The sequence below is a fragment of the Phalacrocorax carbo genome, chromosome 8 (assembly GCF_963921805.1).
Source record: "Phalacrocorax carbo chromosome 8, bPhaCar2.1, whole genome shotgun sequence".
In the NCBI taxonomy this organism is placed as follows: Eukaryota; Metazoa; Chordata; class Aves; order Suliformes; family Phalacrocoracidae; genus Phalacrocorax; species Phalacrocorax carbo.
In genome coordinates this window covers 7,387,496-7,406,044 of record NC_087520.1, presented here as the reverse complement: position 1 = coordinate 7,406,044, position 18,549 = coordinate 7,387,496, and positions in this window count along the sequence as shown.

Sequence of the window (18,549 nt, the reverse complement as noted above, 5' to 3'; positions counted from 1 at the left end):
CCAGAACTCGTTCTACCCAGCCACACTGCTTCCCAGAGCCGTTACCCAGAGGGGGATTTCTCAATGGAGTCACAGCAAATGCCTCCTCATGTCGGGGGGCTGCCACTGCGATTTGGTAGACCTGGCACAGCAAGGGGCACTGCTGCCCACGACCCCCGCCTGCAAGATCCAGCAGCCGTCAGCTGCCAAAGCACCTCTGGGCCAGGACAGCTGGCAAGAGAGGATTTGGGCAGGGGGGAGGACAGGAAGACAGGCAGGACTGAAGGAGAGCAGCTGCCCTGTGCAAACCTGCTTTCCAGTTGATCCCTCTCAGCCAGAAACTCCTGCTCGCGCCCTTCTGCCAAGACACAGCTACATTCCTTCCCACTCCAGCCCTCCCTGCCAGCACCGCCGGACAGACACAGGCAGCCTCACTCCTGTGCAAGGGAAAGCTTTCCAGCCCTCCTCTCCTCTGCCTTCCCCTCTTGTGCAGGAATCGGCTCTAAATCACAGCAAGCTCAGGAAAGTCAGCAGGCTCTGCCAGGAGACCCTGCTCAGGAAGGCAAAGGGATCCATCTCTAAGGCCGTGTCCCATCCCAGGGGACAATACTCATGTCCCAGCAGTCTGGCAGAGCCCGAAAGACTCAACTCAAGGGTATTACAAGTGCAGCTGTCCCGGCTTTAACTGAGCATCAAAGTGAACTCAGGAGGTTCATCTGGGCCTCCCTTAACCCTTCAAAGGTCGCAGCCTGAAGTATCAAGTTGCTGGAATTTCACTGCCTTGGGGCAAATGCCATACATGGGGTTACATCAGGACTTGAGGAATAAGCTGGCCTTTTTAAGCTTTCAGACCTAGATGGTCAGCAAGGGTGGAACAGAACAGCCCTTTCCCTGTTACAGCCGAAATCAAGCCTTCCAGTGCCTGCACAGCAGTAAAGAAACTCGCCTGTACTTTCCAAGTGGAAATTCTCCCTGTGGTTAGTGCTGACTGAGGACACAGTTTGTAAACTTGAAAAAAAGAAAAAATAACGGAGAGATCTGAATCCAAAACCAGCCTGACACAAGCACAATCTGACCCAAGTGCTACAGTGCATCTGCAGGTAGAGGTGGCTAATACTGCTGTAGTTACTCAGGGCAGCACCACAGAACAGCTTACTGAGCATTGTCCTGCATTTAACAGAAAAGATGGGAAAGTCAAAGATTTGTGTAGAGATTAGTGCTCTTCTGTCTGTTTTCCTGAGCCTTAATTTTACAAAGAAACAAACTGTGGCATAAATGCTGCATTAAGGTTTGTGGCTTAATTATTCAAAATGCAGATTATGCAAAAAGGTGGTGAGCCAGGAACACTCTGACTACTCCAATCACACAACTGGAGACAGCCTGGACTCCAAGGTTCCCTATTTGCAAGGTGTAGCTGCACCTGGAGATGCTTCTGCTCTAGCTAACAGTGCCACTAGAAACCTACGAGGTTAAACCCATCCTGCAACATGCGTGAAGGCTTGAGCCTCGTTAGCTAAAATCAGTTCTGCAAAGGAAGATATAACCGAGAGCTCTGACCCAGATTCTGCTGGCCCATGGTTATGGGGTTGATGGGTTCGAGCCCAGACTTGCTGCTGATGGGGATCTCATCATGAGCCGCTGTGTTTGGCGCGGGGTGGGTCCCGCAGCACTTGGCCCGGATGATGCCAGGACCACCTCCACCCCTCTGCCCTGCTCCGGTTGTCGAGCAGCTCCTGAACTGTCCCTATCCACTGCAGAGCCCTCTTTTGGCTTAAACCAGCCTATATATTTCAAAGATGGACAAACTCAGTAAAAACAAGCCCTACCTAGTGACGAGACAACACCAGAAGAAAACATGTCAGGGGATGCACGTCCCTGCGGCCGGCCGAGAGGGAGAGCAGGAGGGACACAGACACCCCTCTGCCCCGCTCCCGCCCAAGCTGTGGGAGGTGCCGCCTCCTCCTCCTCCTCCTCCTCCTCCTCCTCCTCCATCCCGGGCCGATGTCCATCCCCCGGCGCGGCGGCAGCGGCGCGGCGCGGCCGGCGGGGGGAGCGGCAGGGCAAGGCACCGAGCCCGGCCCCGCGGGGGGCTGCGCCGGGGCCGAGCGGGTGCCCCCGGCCGGGGAGGGCGGGCAGGTAGCTCCCCTGCTGGGGCAGGGGCTGCCGGGGCACAGGGCGGGCGGAGGGACCCGCTTCCGTGGGCGCATCTCCCAGCCCAGGGCTTTGCCCTTCGCAGCGGAGCAGCAGCAGCGAGATGTGGTCTCTCCAAATGCAGCCCTGGTCCCTTTTGGGGCTACATCTCCACCACGCTTGGCCATCCCATCCCGAGCAGGGACCACTTTTTAGCCTAAAGGACACATGACTTATATGATCCCAGGCTTTGTGTTTTGCTGATCAACCTGCCTGTCGCAGTACCATTCCCTCTAATTTTTGAGCCTACTGGCTAGTTTTGACTTGATTTGATGGGGCATAAAACCTCAAAGGCATCACATTCCTCTGGGTAGCATTAGGACAGAGTGAGGTCATGCACATATGGACAAGTACTTCGCTGCACAGTGACGCTGAACTCTAACAGGAGCTGGGCTAGGTCTGCTGCCCAGATGCTCTGGTGCCAAGGTAATTGCACAGTAAGTAATTATTTGTGTTGGGGACTATCCAGTTTCTGCATTGGCCATGGAGAAGTTACATTATTTTCTAGTTCATGGCCTACCACATAAACCATGGCCATTTCCCAATTAAGCCCACTTGCTGTCAGACTCAGTATTGTGCTCCCAAGAATCACAGGATCAGAGTTTCCATGATTCTTGAGAAACAACTTGCCCCAGGACGTATTTTTATGTGCATTCCCTACATTTTTCTTCATTTCATATTCCTTTTGATCACTGCTTCAGTTGAACCTGAGCAACTATACAAGCGTCTTGTTATTTCTTGTCCAAACACCTCGCTGATCATCTTTACTGCCTGGGTTTTGGAGACTTTGCTGCCGTCAGCTACAGGACCAAAATTCCCCATGCACAAAGCCAAGCCTGACCGCAGCATGATGGTGGCCATCTGCGGCCTGCCCAAGGCAGCCATGGCACCGCAGCCGTGCCTGGCGCGACACTCCCCAGTGGCTGAGGCTGTACTGGCCGCTCATAGGACATTTCACAGGTAGGAAGAGTGTAAAAACAACACAGGACTTCTAAAATGAGTATTCAGTGCTGACCGGCCCCATGGTTCATTTTTCCTCCCATGAAATGAGGGGTCTCCTGGAAACTGAAGGCTCTTTCTCCCCCAACACTAATGTCCCCAGAAGAGCTGCTTTGGCTGAGAAGTGCCTGAGCTAGACACTGGCTGGAAGCTGGGTTAATATCTGGGGCAAGTATCACCACATGTCTGCTCTTCCTGAAGCATCTGCTGTTGGGTGCAGTGATGAGTCAAGGCAGACCTTTGGTCTGACCCAGTCCTGCTGCTCTTCTGCACTAACTGCATCTGCAATCATGTTCTGTCTGCTTGGGCTTGAGCAGCAGGATGCATCCTGCAGGATTCCTATTGTTTCCCCTTGATCACGGTGTCCCTAACGGTATCCTTACCCTATCTATCATCAGATGATTCCTCCATCACTTGGGAGCCAGCTCCAGGTTTTAGCTCTGGTGCAGATTTTCATGCCCTTCAAAGAGCCGTTCCCTATTCTGAGCACTGCCCACATGAAGTCTGTTTGGTGAGCCTTCATCCTGCTCCACAGGAATAATTTCCTTTTCCTTTACAGCTTGCTCATTCAGGTTGGACGCTGGAGTATTTTTCTTAACATGTCTTGCTTGCATCCTTCTCCTTAGCCTGGCAGCTGGCATCTGATGAACTACCTGTGGCAGGAAGAAACATGCTGTAATAATCAGAGGGGAAATCTGGAGGGCCCTGGTTCACTCCTCCTCAGAGGCAGATGCCCATATCCCTTGCACGTTTACCATAACACAGGGCCTGCACATACAGATGTTCTCAAGCCAGTGCTGGCTTCAACCCCCAGCCGTGGAGGGTTAATTCCCCTGGAGATCCTGGCACACTGGACAGACTGGAAGGAGCATGAAGATAACATTCCCCCTCCATACACAAAGGGCAGAAGAGCAGGGGAGGAGAAGACCATACTCCTCTCCTTGGCTGCCTCTACCTAAAAACTGGCAAGGGTGAAAGTGCTCTGCATACAGCTCACACCTGCAAACCCCTGCCCATGCTGCTGCCCACACGGGAGGAGCACGCTGGTGAGTGCCAAGCAGCCTCTGCAGCCCCCAGCACTGCTGGGCTCAGCCCAGCACTCCCACGCCTCTGTGCCCATCCCTTCTCCTGCTCCCTCCACCCTGGCCTCCACACACCTATCACCACCATGTAGCTGCAGTGCAGTGGCAATGAACCCCTGGCAAAATAAGCCCTCCACCTCTGGATGGTTCATCTCCCCCAGGATGCTCAATCCTGGCTTGAAAAGCCAAATATAAGATGAGGAGGAACTCTTCTGGAGAGGACCTGTGATGGGAAGGCAGGGTACGTGTTGCTGCTCCAGCTGCACCAGCTGCACCAGCAGCCAGACCCCCTTCCACAGTCATTGCTGGGTGCAAGTGCTGAGCTCTGGGCTCTGCTGATGGCTCCCCTTTTCCTCTGTGCTGGAGCTGTGGCTGGCTTTCCCTGCTTTTTGCCTCCAGCTGTACCTTTAACATGTGTGGGCAAACCCAGGCTCTTGAACGCAACTTGGTTCAAGGCAAAGGTGTTGGGGCACGTTCCGTTTGGGAGAGGAGGAATGGTTGAATTGCTGGGGAAAGGCCAGCCTTGGGCTGCCAAAGCTGGGAGAAGCCTGGCTTCCCAATCCAGCCCTGTCTGGAGAGGCTTGTGAGCAGACTCAAGGAGGAGCCAGTGAGGGATCAGCTCTGCCTAGCAGGCACAGGAGCAGAAGGAGCAAGGTGGGGATGAGGCAAGACCCGTGCTGCAAAAGGTTCCTTCTACGAGAGTGCCAAAGGATTTGCAAAAAGAGTGAATGAACCCACCTTGGCATCCCTGCAGTTGCTTCTTTGTAAATGTCTCCTTTTTTCTTCCAGGTGGGAGAGCAAAGATTTTCCCCTTGTGTGCAGACAGAATGGAGACTGCATGGCAGAGCCATGCTTAATACGCACATGTGCACACACACAGAGACACAGGGTTTCTTGGGTTGTCTGACAAGTTTCCTCTTCCTCCTTCTTCTGCTCCCTCTCTTGCTTCTCCCTGGGCACAGCTCTTCCTTGCATAGCCCCTTGCATCCCAGTTGCTGTTACACCAGAGTAAAGCTGAGTCCAGGTGGTCCAGGTGGCTGGGACTCTTCATGACAGCCCCACAGAGAACAGGAGCTGGGCTTGTTAACCTGAACCACAACCCTGTGGGTGCCTCTGTATGGGAGTCATCTGTTCAAACCCTGCAGCCAGCCAAAACCCATGCCCATTTCTGCAGACCCTCTCCCTGTCTCCCTTCCATCCCGCTGAGCCGGCTGCATGGGGCTTGGGGAGGCAGCTGCCCCCACACTGCCCTCTGCGCAGGGCTGGAGAGCTCCTCTCAGTGCCTCAGGCTCTGCGGGGTTGGACACCCATCTCTCCTGCCCGTTCCCCAGCCTGCCTTCTCCAGAGCCCACAAGGCTTCCCAGGAAATGCTGGAAGGGATTTTCTGCCTCTGTCTGCTGGGGTTTCTGGGAGCCAGAGCAATCTCCCCAGTATCTCCAGATCTAAATCACTGGAGATGTGCCACAGTCAGTAGCCACCCCAGGTCTACTCCCGGCTCTCTAAAGTGAAGTCAACCTTCCCCCAGAGCTAAACAGGAGGCTCTGCTCCCTATCTCTTTGGCAAGCCTGTTGCTCACCCACAGGCCAATGTCAGCCTTCATTGTCCTGGCCTCATCAGTCTCTTCTCCCCCTCTCAGCCACCCAACAGATGCTGGGAAGGAGCAGGAATTGATCTCTTGGGCTTTCTCCTACAGGCACCTGCCTGTGACCTCTCGCTGCCTCTCCCCAGAGATCTGCAGAGGAGCAAGGGTGAAAAACCTGAGCACAGGCCGAAGGGTCTCAGCTGCCTGCCTGAGTCAATTTATATGCAGGCACCCCAGGAAAGGGATTAGCTGTGGAGTTCAGAGCTCTTATCTAAGAACTTTTAGTTTGATCCGGAGTTGCCTCAGAAGAGATGGGTGGATTTCTTGTAGATTATTTGGGGGATCAGAAGTAGCCAGGCAACAAACTTTTTTCTTCCTTGCAAAACTCAGAATTAAGCCATGTGCTGCTTTGGAAGTGGTGAAATGATGATCACACAGGTGATCGTTTGCAAAAAAAAAACCCCAAAACCAACCAATTCAAAACCTCCCACTGGCTTTTACTTATTTCCAGTGCCTCCCAACTCTCCTGACTCCAATAAAGACAAGAGCAATTCCAGCACAGGGAGGCATTGATTGACCACGTTCTTCATCCTTTTGTTTACTTTCTCATCCACCCACAGGTGGCCAGGCTTTGATTCTCTGAAGAATCAGCCCTCAGCATTCTTGGAGACTCATCTACAGTGATAATCAGCACAGATGCCCTCAGCAGGGTTGAACCATTTGCAGGAGGGAGTGCTGATTTCTTGGTGGGAATCCAATGAATTATCTCATCCTAGAAAGGAAGCCAGAAATCACCAACTCCACAGGGCAAATCATGGCGTTCGCTGTCAACTGCACAGACAACCCCATGCTCTCTGCAGATGGTCCGTGGTGCCTCTCCACCCCTCAGTCCCACTAACACCTCCACCTCCACATTCTTCAGCTTCAATTTCTTGGCAGAAGTAGTCAGGACTGCTGTTACCACTGTGACTACTATCAGAGCCACTGTACCACCAAACACCAAGTGGACATCAGGCAAGCTGGCCAAAGAGTAGAAGAAAACCAATTCAGTGTTGGAGAAGCAAAACAAGCCCCAAAGAGGGTGGCACAAGCAAGCGGTCTGACTGACAAGGACTCAGTTGTCATGTGTGATGTGGTAGATACTGCTGGGCTAGAGGCAGATCGTGCATCTCTGCAATGGTCCCATCCCTGCACTGTCACTTCCCCATTTCCCTGCCTTCATGGTGGCAGGGCTGCCTGGCCATCATCTACAAAATCAGGTGCTGTTCTGCACCTCAGGTATTGTCCCAGTCCCCTTCTTTCCTTGGCTGTGGGACTATCAGTAAGACTTTCCTGTTGCCTGCTCAGGTGGTAGCACATCAGTGGCACCATGTTGGGGCACCATGTCTCTTGTGAAGCACTGCAATGACTGATCTTCCCAGCTCACCATATACTGCTTTAATTTCTCACCTGAGTCCATGCCACCTCCAAGCCTGTGCCTGTCTGCCTCCCAGCTGTGTTTTCTGAAAAGGAGCCTTAAGTCCTCTCTTCACACTTAGGAGCTGTCCAGGTCTTGCAATGGTCACTCAGCCTCCATCACACTGCAGCCATAGCTCTACTTTAGACCAAGCCCCCAGTCTTTTGCTTGCTGACAGAGCCTGCTAACGTCCTGGAAGCAATGAGTGAGAACACCCTGCCAGGGTCAAGGAGAAGGTAGGGAAGAGATGTGGTTTGTGCATGTCCACAGACACCCATTGCAATGCTTTCACTGCCAGCAGGTCAGAGGCTTAGACTGGTTAGGAAGATATTGCTCCTCAGGGTCCCTCACTGATCAGCTACCCAGGTGCACCCTCTGCAGCAGGGATGCCCCGTGGTGAAGTGGAGCCTTCCTGGTCCTGGCCCACCTGGCCCCCTCACACTTGTTCATCCTCTCATCTTTGTTCTCGGAAACATTGTGATCTCTTTTTCCCCCTCCACTCCATGTCTCCATCCAGTCCTCTGGCTTTTAATTCTAGACTCTGTCCCACATTCACTGTTTTAATTCTCCATTCCGATGCCTTTTGCCACAGCCACCCATTCCACACGTCTCATCTATTCTATTTCTGTCACTCACAGGCATATCCCTCACCGCCTTTAATTCCCTCTCTGGTTCCACCCCAAAAACCACCTCCACCCCCCTTCTGTCTGGTCCCAGCTGCACTCTCTGCCCACCTCCACCCACAGCTTCCGACAACACTGCCTACCTCACAGGTGGCTTTCCAGGCCCTCGTTCATCCCTCCCATCTTCAGGCTCTCCAGGAAGGCATGGAGCCAGTGAAAAAGGTCTACCCCTTCAGAGAGAGATCAGCCTGCCCAAGATCCCCTTCCATGACTGTAAGAGCCAGCAGGAGGGTCAAGGTACTTGAGATGGGTGCCTCCCTTCGGTGGAAGGAATTGGGGTCCACAGGCAACGGCTTTTTCTCTCCTGGGCTGGAAAGCCCTGTGAGACCTCCTACTCTCCCTGCCTATCAGCTGCTTTTTCCGGAGAGCCCAGGGTACCCCCTGCCAAATGTGGTGCAGCTCCTTCTCTTTGTTTCTATTCCAAACCTTTGCAATACCTTTGTTGACTGCAGATTTCAAATTGCTGAAAGATTTATAAGACCGCAGTAAATCGCAAGATGTAACACCCAAACGGGGCTTTAATTATCATCACAAATGTATTAAATGTACATCCAAAAAGAGAGGGGGCTGCTCATGTCTCCGTGATGTGTTTGGGTACATCTCCTTCCCCCCACCCTGCATATTTGTATACCAGTGCATGAATTCATCTTTGAAGGCTTTACAAGAATGTGTAATCTCCCTCTTTTATGTGCTTCCATATCTCTTCTCATCTCGATTAGCACGAGTACTCCCCCTTAGTCATGTTCGCACCATGCCATGAAAGGCATCTGTGCACATACATGGAGAAGAGCATAAACTGGTGTTTACTAACTCAAGATGTACTTCCACATAAATACGTTCTGCACAAATTTCTGCTTTAGCACCTTACAAAGATGTTTTAACATATGTGTGCTCATGTATTTATTCTAGGTACCTAAACCCACTCCGTGTATGCACAACTTTGTTGTTGCTTTCTGTACCGTTGGTGTCATAGGCTTGCATCAGTACTGTTCCCCTACGAACCAACAGCAGATGCCTGAGCCTCTGCATGCTGGCTGCCTAGCAGAAGATAAAGCAGTGATATGAAGTCCTGGTGTATTTTCCAGGTCACTTGTTTTATTTACACCACCTACCCTTGGTTAACACAAGATGCCCAACCAGCTTTGAAGGCAATCTCTTGATCCTGAAACCACCAAAACACCTATGTTCTTTCCCTTGGAATTAACTCTGTCCTCAGAATTGGCTCTCAAAGGCCCTGGCAGAGAGCAGACTTCCCCCCACCTTCAGTTTACTATCTCCTGAGCCTCACACAGGTCCACATGTCTCCCTAAGAATAAAAGCTTCCTTGCACACTCAGAAAGGTCAACTCTTCTGTGTAACCACCTGCTGCCACTTTGCCTTTACACTCTGTTTACACAGTCCATATATGCATAAATCCACAGAAGAAAAAGGCTTTGGCCAGGTACATCACGTTAAGAGTTTACAGGGTATTTGTCCATCTGGTGCTCACGTGCTTGCTGAAAACCCATGCTCTAATTGCCTTGCAAATGCTGCTCCATTCCTGTGTAAGCAAGAGCAAGCTGTGTCCATGTTGTTGCTGTTTCTGTGTTCCCTACAGCCTTTCTGTGCTCGGCTAAACTTGGACAGAAATACTTTGGAAATTATAAACCACAAGGTAATATAGAGGGCCCTTTCACTGCTGCTGGCAGTCAGATAAGAGGCTTTCTTTTCCTTGTCCTTCATGATCTCAGGCATTTAGAGGAAGGAGATAAATCAGAGATATCAGAGCTCATGAGGATCCATGTATTCTCTGGTTCTGCCAGCAAACAGAGAGCAGACGAATTTCAAATCCTGTAGCCAAGCAGCAAATGCACCCCCATAGGCTGGGGGGCTGATATCCATGCACGCATGCTATGCTGGATATGCCGAACCACATTCAGCCAGAGCTTCAGAGCTGAGCCTGGCTGGCTGGCTGCTGCAGAAAGCCCCCTGGCCTGCCCTGATCTTTACTAGCACTGCAAGCTTTGGCTCAATGCACATGTTTTTGGGAACTGGGGCCTGTCCTTCACTCTACACCAGCCTTGGCCCAAGGTGCTTATGCTGATGGATGTCCTGCTTCCCAGGATTCACAACCAGATCCACAGTGTGGGCCCAGCACAGTCATCAAGCACCTGGTTTACCCCTGAAACCACATCACACACTGGGAGGGGAGTGTACCCCAGCGGGTAGTTTCTGTCCACCTTATGCCCCCTGGGCTGGATAATTTAAAGCAACCCTGAATCAGGCCCCTCGGGGATGCAGTCCAAATAGATGGTGGGCTGGTGGTTCTTCCCCTCACCTGAGGATTTAGTCACAGGCAGCGATGCCCTCACAGGTCCCAGCTTTCCTCAGTCCCAGGAGCTACAAAGGCTGATCTGCCCTGGGATGGGCTCCCAAGGGTGTAAAGAAAACTTTACAAATCCAGGGTCCTTGGGTCTCCCTCTTCCAGCTCTGGGGACCCCTGAGCTTGCCTGTACCCCAGCCCCAGGGAGCTTGCACAGGTGCCTACACGGACACAGCATCTAACTCTGCTGCACTTTCATGTATTGCTCTGCTGCCCTTTCTGCCGCAGAAGTACATTCACTGCTAATCCCTTTATAATTTCTCCCATTAACACAGAGTTCTGCTTTTGCAGAAGGAAATCCTTTCTGAGTGCCTAACAAAGCTATGCCCCATAATTTCTATTCACTGGGGAATTCTGCATGTTGCTGGAACTGGTACTACGATGAGCTGTGCTAAGGCAGGGAGCGCACGGTAGTGTCTAAAGTAGAATTTCTTCTATAACCAGCTTAGGGAGTATTAAGAGGACAATAATAGCAATCTGGGCCTGTTTAAGGATCAGCCATTGCTGATCCACATCTGAACACCTCATGTTGCCAGACTACTCAGCAGCAGTGAACAGCAGAGCCAAAGTGCATCGGCACGATGGGGTGTGTTCCCAGCTGCAGTCAGTCTGGGCTCCTTGCACCCTGGGGCTGTAAGTGTGAAGTTCTCCAGACTTAAAACTGGATGAAAACCTTGGCCTCAAGCTTATCTGAGAGCAATCCTATGTCTGCTGCTGGGAGAGCCACAGCTCCTTTGTCCTTGGCACAGTTCCAACCAATGCTAAATGAAGGGACAAGGGGTGGCTGATGGACTGAGGACAGGCACCTCCACCAGCAGTCCATCACTTAGCCAGGCACACCCTTCCTTTCTGCCTGCGACAGCAGTGCAAAAGATATAGGGTGCAGGATCTGTCCCCCGTGCCTGGAACAAGATATGACATTAAGCAGCACCGTGTGCCCTGCATTGTGCTCCCACAGCATTGCTCAAGTGGGACTTCCAGCTGAGCAGAGGCACAGCCGAAGCACTGGGACACCTGAAGAATTATCCCTCCCTGGTTGTGCAACACGTTTGTGATTTGCATAACAACAAACTATTGCCCAACAATCACATTTAGGCTACTTACAGTCATCCTATGTACACATAGGCCAAACTATGGCATTATTGGCCAATAAATATTAGAAGACCTCAACCATCCATCTCCCTGCCTACATGACTGCAAAGCTTGTGCTGAAGCGAATCAGGAGGCGGGGTTTCCCATGGTCGGTCAAGGAATTGGTTATTTCTCAATTCCTGCTCTCCTGGTGCTTGGAATTCCTCATTTCAGGGACTTTACCCCTCTGATTTGATACCCAGGATGTTCAAGATGTTTGCCTGCAGCACAGATGGATACATGTCTAATAAAGATGTCATTTGCCTCCTGACCAAAGACAAGTTCAGACACTAGTGTTCAGGAATAACCTTATGCTTTGAGGATGCAGGTGACCCTAACAGGGTAGCTGATTTATCATGGGAGCAAACCCCAGATTTTGTCCTCCTTTCCTTTCCAGAATTACTTATTGTCCATTAAAAGAAACAAACAGCAAGAAAATGCAACTGAAAGGAGATGCTCTCCAGGCACCAGGGAAAGGCCCTCAGAAGGCAGAATGAACCCCGTGGTCAGCTCAGCCACCTGAGGCACAGACAGCCCCTCCAGAGCCCTGGTGTGTAAGCCCTTAGGTTAATTCCCTGTTAAAAGCCACCTAGTACCTGATGACCTCTCCTCAACCTCAGTGGCAAACCTCCACCCTCAGCTCAGGCAGTGATGGTACATAACGTTCATTTTTTTAGTGCAGCACTGGGCCCCATAGAGCTAGACCCTCCCCACGAAACCATGGAGAGAAAAGGCCCACCAGAGTCTGGAGGAGTTAGGGATGTTGAATGAGAAGATAATTTATGCCAACATACCAGCCTAGGCTTTAAACCTCAGCCCAGGATGATCTGGAGCCTTGGCAGATGGTTCCTTTGCTGCTTCAGTGCCCTCTGCAGAGCTCATTTGCTGGCACCCACCTGAGTCACCTGCAAGTCAGCGAGGCACAAACCCTCCTACTAATGCACAGAGTGGGGCAATGCATGCTTTACAGCAGAGCTTTCTTCAGGCAAGTCATTAGGTGTCCGGGAAATAAAACCCAGTGAGAACTTCGCTCTGGGTGGCACCCACAGGAGATAATTGCTGCTGGATAATTGCCCGGGGCTAAGGAGAAGTTCCTACATCAGCACAGCAGAGCTGCGCCCCAGGTACCCCCTGCTCCTTTACATCCACATTTTCCCCCTCCAAACTGCACCAAGGGAAATTTGGACACATCATGCAATTGTTACAAGAGTGTCCAGCAGCCTCAGAGGCTGGTCAGGCGAGATGGGTTAAATTGCAGTGCCAGCAACAGGAGCCCATCGCCTGCAGGAGCAGTCCCCTGTACAACCCTGCCCCACCTTGCCTGGTGGCTCCTGCCTTTTCCCGCTTCCCCCAGACGAGTCCCAGTTTGTCCTGAGGTTTGCTTGCTCACCTTGTTTATATGAATGATAATTTTGGATGTGGTAACGGCAGAACTGTAGCAACATGCCTCCCTCCCGCCCCTCGTCCTCCCTCCGCAGCGTAGGGCACAAAGCTGCGTGCTGCCGCAGCCTGGCCATTTGGAGTCCCGGGAAGGACCAAGCTCCTTGCAACTCGTTCCCTCGCATCCCCTCTTAATCCCAGGTCCCATCAGCAGACCACAGACCCCATCGTGGCCAGCACTGCGGGCTGTCCATGGAAAGCCTCCCTGCAGGCTGCCGTGCTCTCATAGCCCTCGCTGCGGTAGCAGGGGTTGAAGCAGCTCAAGGGCATTTCAGGGTTTGACCTGGTTTATTCCATGAGTCTTCTATGGGCCTGTCCCACACTGGTCTAATAAATCATGAACAAGATCCTCTCAGAATAATATTAATGGCAATGTTTATAGTCAGCAGATTGCAGGAAATTCCCTACCCACACCTATCAGTGTCAGATTTATCATTTAACTTTCAGGGGCCCTGATTTTATTGGGACACTTGATTCCTGTCCAGAAATACATGAGCTACAGGTCCCTTGCCCCAGAGATGTGTATCTGAGATTAATCCCCTGCAGTTATTAAACGTGTATTACCATAGCACCTTGCAGCACTCGTCCTGGGACGCGTCAGCACCAGCTGCATGCACGTGCACACATCTGCCGGCAGTGCCTAAAGGATGGTGCACCAGCCAGGAGGAGGTTGGGAGTCTTCTTCCCAAGCCCAGAAGGCAACAGCCCATTTCTTGGTGTCAAATAAGGGATGCTTGGCCAGGTGGGATAAGCCATGATGCATCTTGAACGTGAAGGCAGTGAGCTGAGTCTGATGTGATACAAGGTGGGGACAAACAGGCAAGTGCATCAGCACTGTCCTTTAGGGACCTGTTTCCAGATCAGATACAGCTTTGCTGTCGTCCAGGTCTCTCTTTGGGCAGACTGAATGGAGCCATCAGTGAGGCCCAGCAATCCTGGCCGATATTCGCACCACAGCCAAGCACGGAGCCTGAGAGGCACCTCAGAGCACAGCTCCGCATGGGACAGCGCTTGGGTGGGCTGACTGCAGTCCCCAACACCTGGGTCCATGCACCAGTACTGCCTTTTCTCCATGTGCTCCCAGGGCAGGAGGCTGTTTGATTATTGGCCATAAGGCTGCTCTGACCTGATAGGGACTTCCCATCCCCCCAGTCCCATCCAAGCACATGCTCACCAGACTCATCCATCACATCAGCTTGTTGGGGAGCACAAAGCAGCCTTACCCTCAGCTCCCAGCTCCCTTCTGCCAGGACCCAGTAGTGCAAAAATTATTTTGCTCCAAGTGAGTAATACTCGCCGTGCTACAGAGTGCACCAAAACAGACAGGTCAAAGGGAAAGACTCAGCAAGTAGCTTTCTTTTAAAACTGATGTCATTGCCACAACTTATATTTATTCTGGTAGTTCTTAAATTAGATGTCCTTAACTGCTCTGGGCCACTGTACAGCAAATGCAGACCACAGCAAATTAAATAACACAGCAGAAAGAACACAATGAAAGCTTGTTCCCTCCACTCAAAATGCCACCCACTGCCCATCAGAGACGACAGCTGAGCAGTCAGGATGGTCCCATACCAGCTCCCCAGCTTGGAAAATCCCCAGCCTCTAGCTCCAGAGAGTGGCTGTGGGAATCAGCAGAGAGATAAGCCCAGCATCAGCTCAACACATGACAAAGCGGACGTCCTCTCCTTGGTGGCCGTGTCCCAGCTTGCCTGAAGCATCAGCAGAGAACAAGCCACCGGGCCAGAGACAAGCTGCAGCTCATGCAGTCGGAGCAGGGCAGGCACCAGCTGCTCTCTGCTCCAGGAGGACAGATGCCGGGGTGGCCTGCAAGCCTATACAAGAGCAAGCAAACACCACATCTCCCTTGACTCTTTTTCCTCTGCAACCCAAAACCTGAGCATTGCATTGCAAAGCGGCCCTCGTCCCAAGTGCAGGAGGAAGGTTTTCTTGCCAGTGAATTCCCAGCTGCGTTCGCCGCCTTCTCTCCTCTTGTTCCCCTTCCTGCTGGCAGCAGGCAGGGCTGGGTAAGCCACTCCTGGGTGATTCACTCCCCACCAGGTAGAAATGCTTTCTTGGATACACACAGCTGGGCACAGGGAAGAGGCGCAAGTCCTCTGATCCCAGCTGAATCACTGAGCCCCAGATGAGCTCCTGCATGCAGGGACATGGCTCCCACAGAGGTCGTGGCAAGGTGAGTATTGCAACAGTACAATGCGTCACTCACCGGCAGAGAAAAATGCAATTTGGGGTAGGAATCAGGAACACAAGGAGGAGAGCAACCCGCCGGGGCACAAACCAGGGGTGCAAGTCACGGAAACACCCAGGTCTATCCCAGGGTGAAGAGGAGAGCAAACTTGTGCAGAGCAGTGAGAAAGCATAGGGAACGGCATTGGGCCAGCGAGCCTGCCTTGGGAGCAACACACCTTGTTAGGCTAATGAGGTTTGTGCATCAGAGTCCCAGCTGAGCTCAGGTGGAAAAGATCCTCCTCCAGCCACAGTGCTGAGAGCTCTTTCTTCTCTTTCAGGATGGAATCTACCCACAGAAGTCCCCACACAAACAGGATGGTCACATAAGGTTTGGGCTGGATGACGCCAGGGTGCATCTTGCTGAACTCTGCCACGGAGCCAGGCTCTGGAAGAGACACACCCACACTAGGCTGCAGCACTGGATGGGCTCTGGGCAAACCAGCCAATGGCACCTTCTTCTCCGCCCCTCCACAGGCCCTGGGGCGTCAAGGGTAAGGCCTGCAGCCATGCCCCAGCAGTGAGCCAACGTCCCCGGCACCTGGATGCCTCCACGGGCCTTGCTTTGGGTAATTCCAGTTGCATGCCCTGCACCTGCCCTACAGGATAACAGACTTTTTCCCACACCCATGTTTTCTTGCTTGTCCCTGAAGGCAAGGCAGCCTTGATCAGCATTTCCATTTAGTGTTGCAACAAGACACAAGCTTGCTGAAATCAACTATCCTAACAGCTTTGCCAGGGGCAGCAGGAAAAACGGGCAGAGGTTACCCTTAAGGTGACAAGGCTTTCCTAATCCCTGCTAGGAAATGCATGTCCCTAGTCTGGGCACAGTCTGGTCCCTGTGGGGAAGGTGTCGTCTTGGAGCACTGATGCTGAGATGACAACAGTCATGGTGGAAAGCTGTCAGGCTGTCCTCCTGCACCCCTCCAGGCCAGCTGGATTTCTTCGTGGGGACTGAAGAAGGGAAAAGGAGTGCCCACAAATCATTCACACTCAGGCTAGCAGCTGAGGCTCCCCTGTGTCCCTTTAGCAACTGCAGTCCTTGGAAGATTTCAGGTTGATTAGGCTGAGTCATTAGCTTAAGCTACAGCTCCTTGTTCCACAGGGCCCTAGGACTTATTCTGCCATAGGGCAGAGCCCACAGCATTTAAGAAGCAGTGAGCAGGCATGTCCCCAGACCGGTGGGAGTCCTCGTATGTATGACAACAGCATGTCAGGGCAGGGGTACGGAGCCAGAGCCCTGTTGTGCAAGGTGATGTACAAAATGAGGAACAAAACGAAAAATTCTATCTATATAAATAAACCAGGTGTATCTCCACTGGGAATTTCTAAAAAAAATCATCACCTTTTGGGATGCAAAGCAGCTAGGCCTGGAGAGCAGCTAAGCATCATTATTAAATAAATTAATTAGCTCAGCAGAGCCCGCCAGGTACTGAACACTTTCCACTTCCAAGCAGGTAAATGAGTCCGTGGGAACAGAGGCTGCTTCACGCTTGCCAGGCGGTGCAAGCTGCATTTTAATGGTAATGCAATTTCTGCAGCTCTGCCTCTGGAAGCAGCACACCAGGGTGCCAAAGAGCCCCCTGCTGCCATGGGCCACAGCCACCTCCCTGTGGGCCCTGACGCAGGAGAAAAGGTTGGTGACAGAGGGATGTCTGTCCTCAGTGTAGCCCAGAGCTTTCCCCCTGTGGGGAGCAGCGCTGGGAGCAGCAGGTCTGGAGCCAGCACCGCGGTCGGGGGGAACCACTAGCAGGGCTGGGAGGCCAAGGTGTGCCTGCTGTGCAGAGCTGAGCATCGCCTTGGAGAGCGCAGCCCTGGCTTTGCATCACCAACTGCTTCTGTAGGCAGGCAGGACGCCTTCGATCCCCTCCCCAGCCCTATCTTGCTGCCTTTAAAAAACAACTTTCACCACCCTGGGGTCTGGAAGGAGTAGGTTAAGCAAACTCTCCTCTCCCGCACTAATTGTGGCCGTCAGACGACACTGGCAGGCACAAGTCAGGCAGGCAGCGTGCAGGGCAGGCGACAGGGCAATGCTGTCCTCCCTGCCAGCACCATAGGTGTGAGCTTGGCTTTCATCCCTGTTTAGGAGGAGGTGGCCCAGGGCGAGGCTGTGGGTCAGAGCTTGTCAAAAGGATGCAAAGGAAGTTGAAAACAGGAGCTGGGGAGGTAAGGCAGAGGGTGGAGGAGGTAAGAGGGGACTCTCCTTCCCTCCATCCTCCCTGTGGACCAGGTCCATCTGCGATGACCCTTCCTGCATCTCCCTTTCCAGAAGTCATGCAGCAAAAGGTGTCCAAGTCCCTGTTGTCCTGCAGCAGCTTAGCTAAAACTCTGGGGATTTCAGTGGGACTTTAGAAAACTCACTGAAAGACACCAGCACTGCTCCAGCCTCCATTCCCAAAGCAAGTGTTCACCAGGGAAGCAGGAAAGTAGATCTCTGTTGTAAGAGGAAGTTCACAATTACAGTACAAGTCGTTACTGGAAAATAAAATTCCCTGGCATGTTGCAAATAAAATCTGAATTCCCCAGGCTGGGGTACAAGACAGCCCACAGCATTCATTCCAAGACCCATTTGAAGGAGAAAATGAGACAATATTTATGATGGCGGAGACAGATAAAAGTTGGTAGGGGAAAAACTGCAGGAGAGCATTTCAAACAATGAGTATCATATCCAAAACAGCACAAGATCCACTTGCAAAAAGAAGTCCCCAGTCAACATGCATTGCTGACAACTCCTGAAATTAAATCTCTGCACACACATACCCCCCTGTAATCTGAGCAGCACTATTGCAAACAGCTCCAGAGAGCACTGTCATGCTGTTTCTTCCTCTGCTCAGAGGAAATAGAATTATTCAGACCCTGATACCCTTGAAATAGCACTTATGTTTTGCCCACAGGTGAGGGTAGCTGTTCTGCAGACAATAGCTTTGTCCAGAGCATAAGACCAGCAGCAGAATTGGGACTGGGAGGGGGTGGGGGTAGGCTCTGCCTTGGCTCCAGCACCAGGGGACCAAGACTGACCCACGAACAAGTAGTCAGCCCTCTTCCCACCCAGCAATGGATGACCATTGAGCCTTATTCCTTACTGCACCCTGATCCCCACCCTGTATCAACTGCCAGCATCCCCCCACAGGGGCTTCCCTCAGAGCAGAACATGCCCACCCCTCCCAAGTGCTCCTGCCTGCCCATGGAGATGTGACTGCACGTGCAAACACATCACCTGCCCCTTTCTCCCAGCCTCCTCCAGAGCCACAAGAAGCCACATGAACTCCCTGACAGGCTGCAGAAGCATCTCATGTCACCCCACAATCCACAGATTTGCCCTGACTTGGGCTGGATTAGGCAGAACTGCTGCTAGGCTGAGCCACCCAGGGAGGACTGATTTTTTTCTGCCAGGAGCCTGA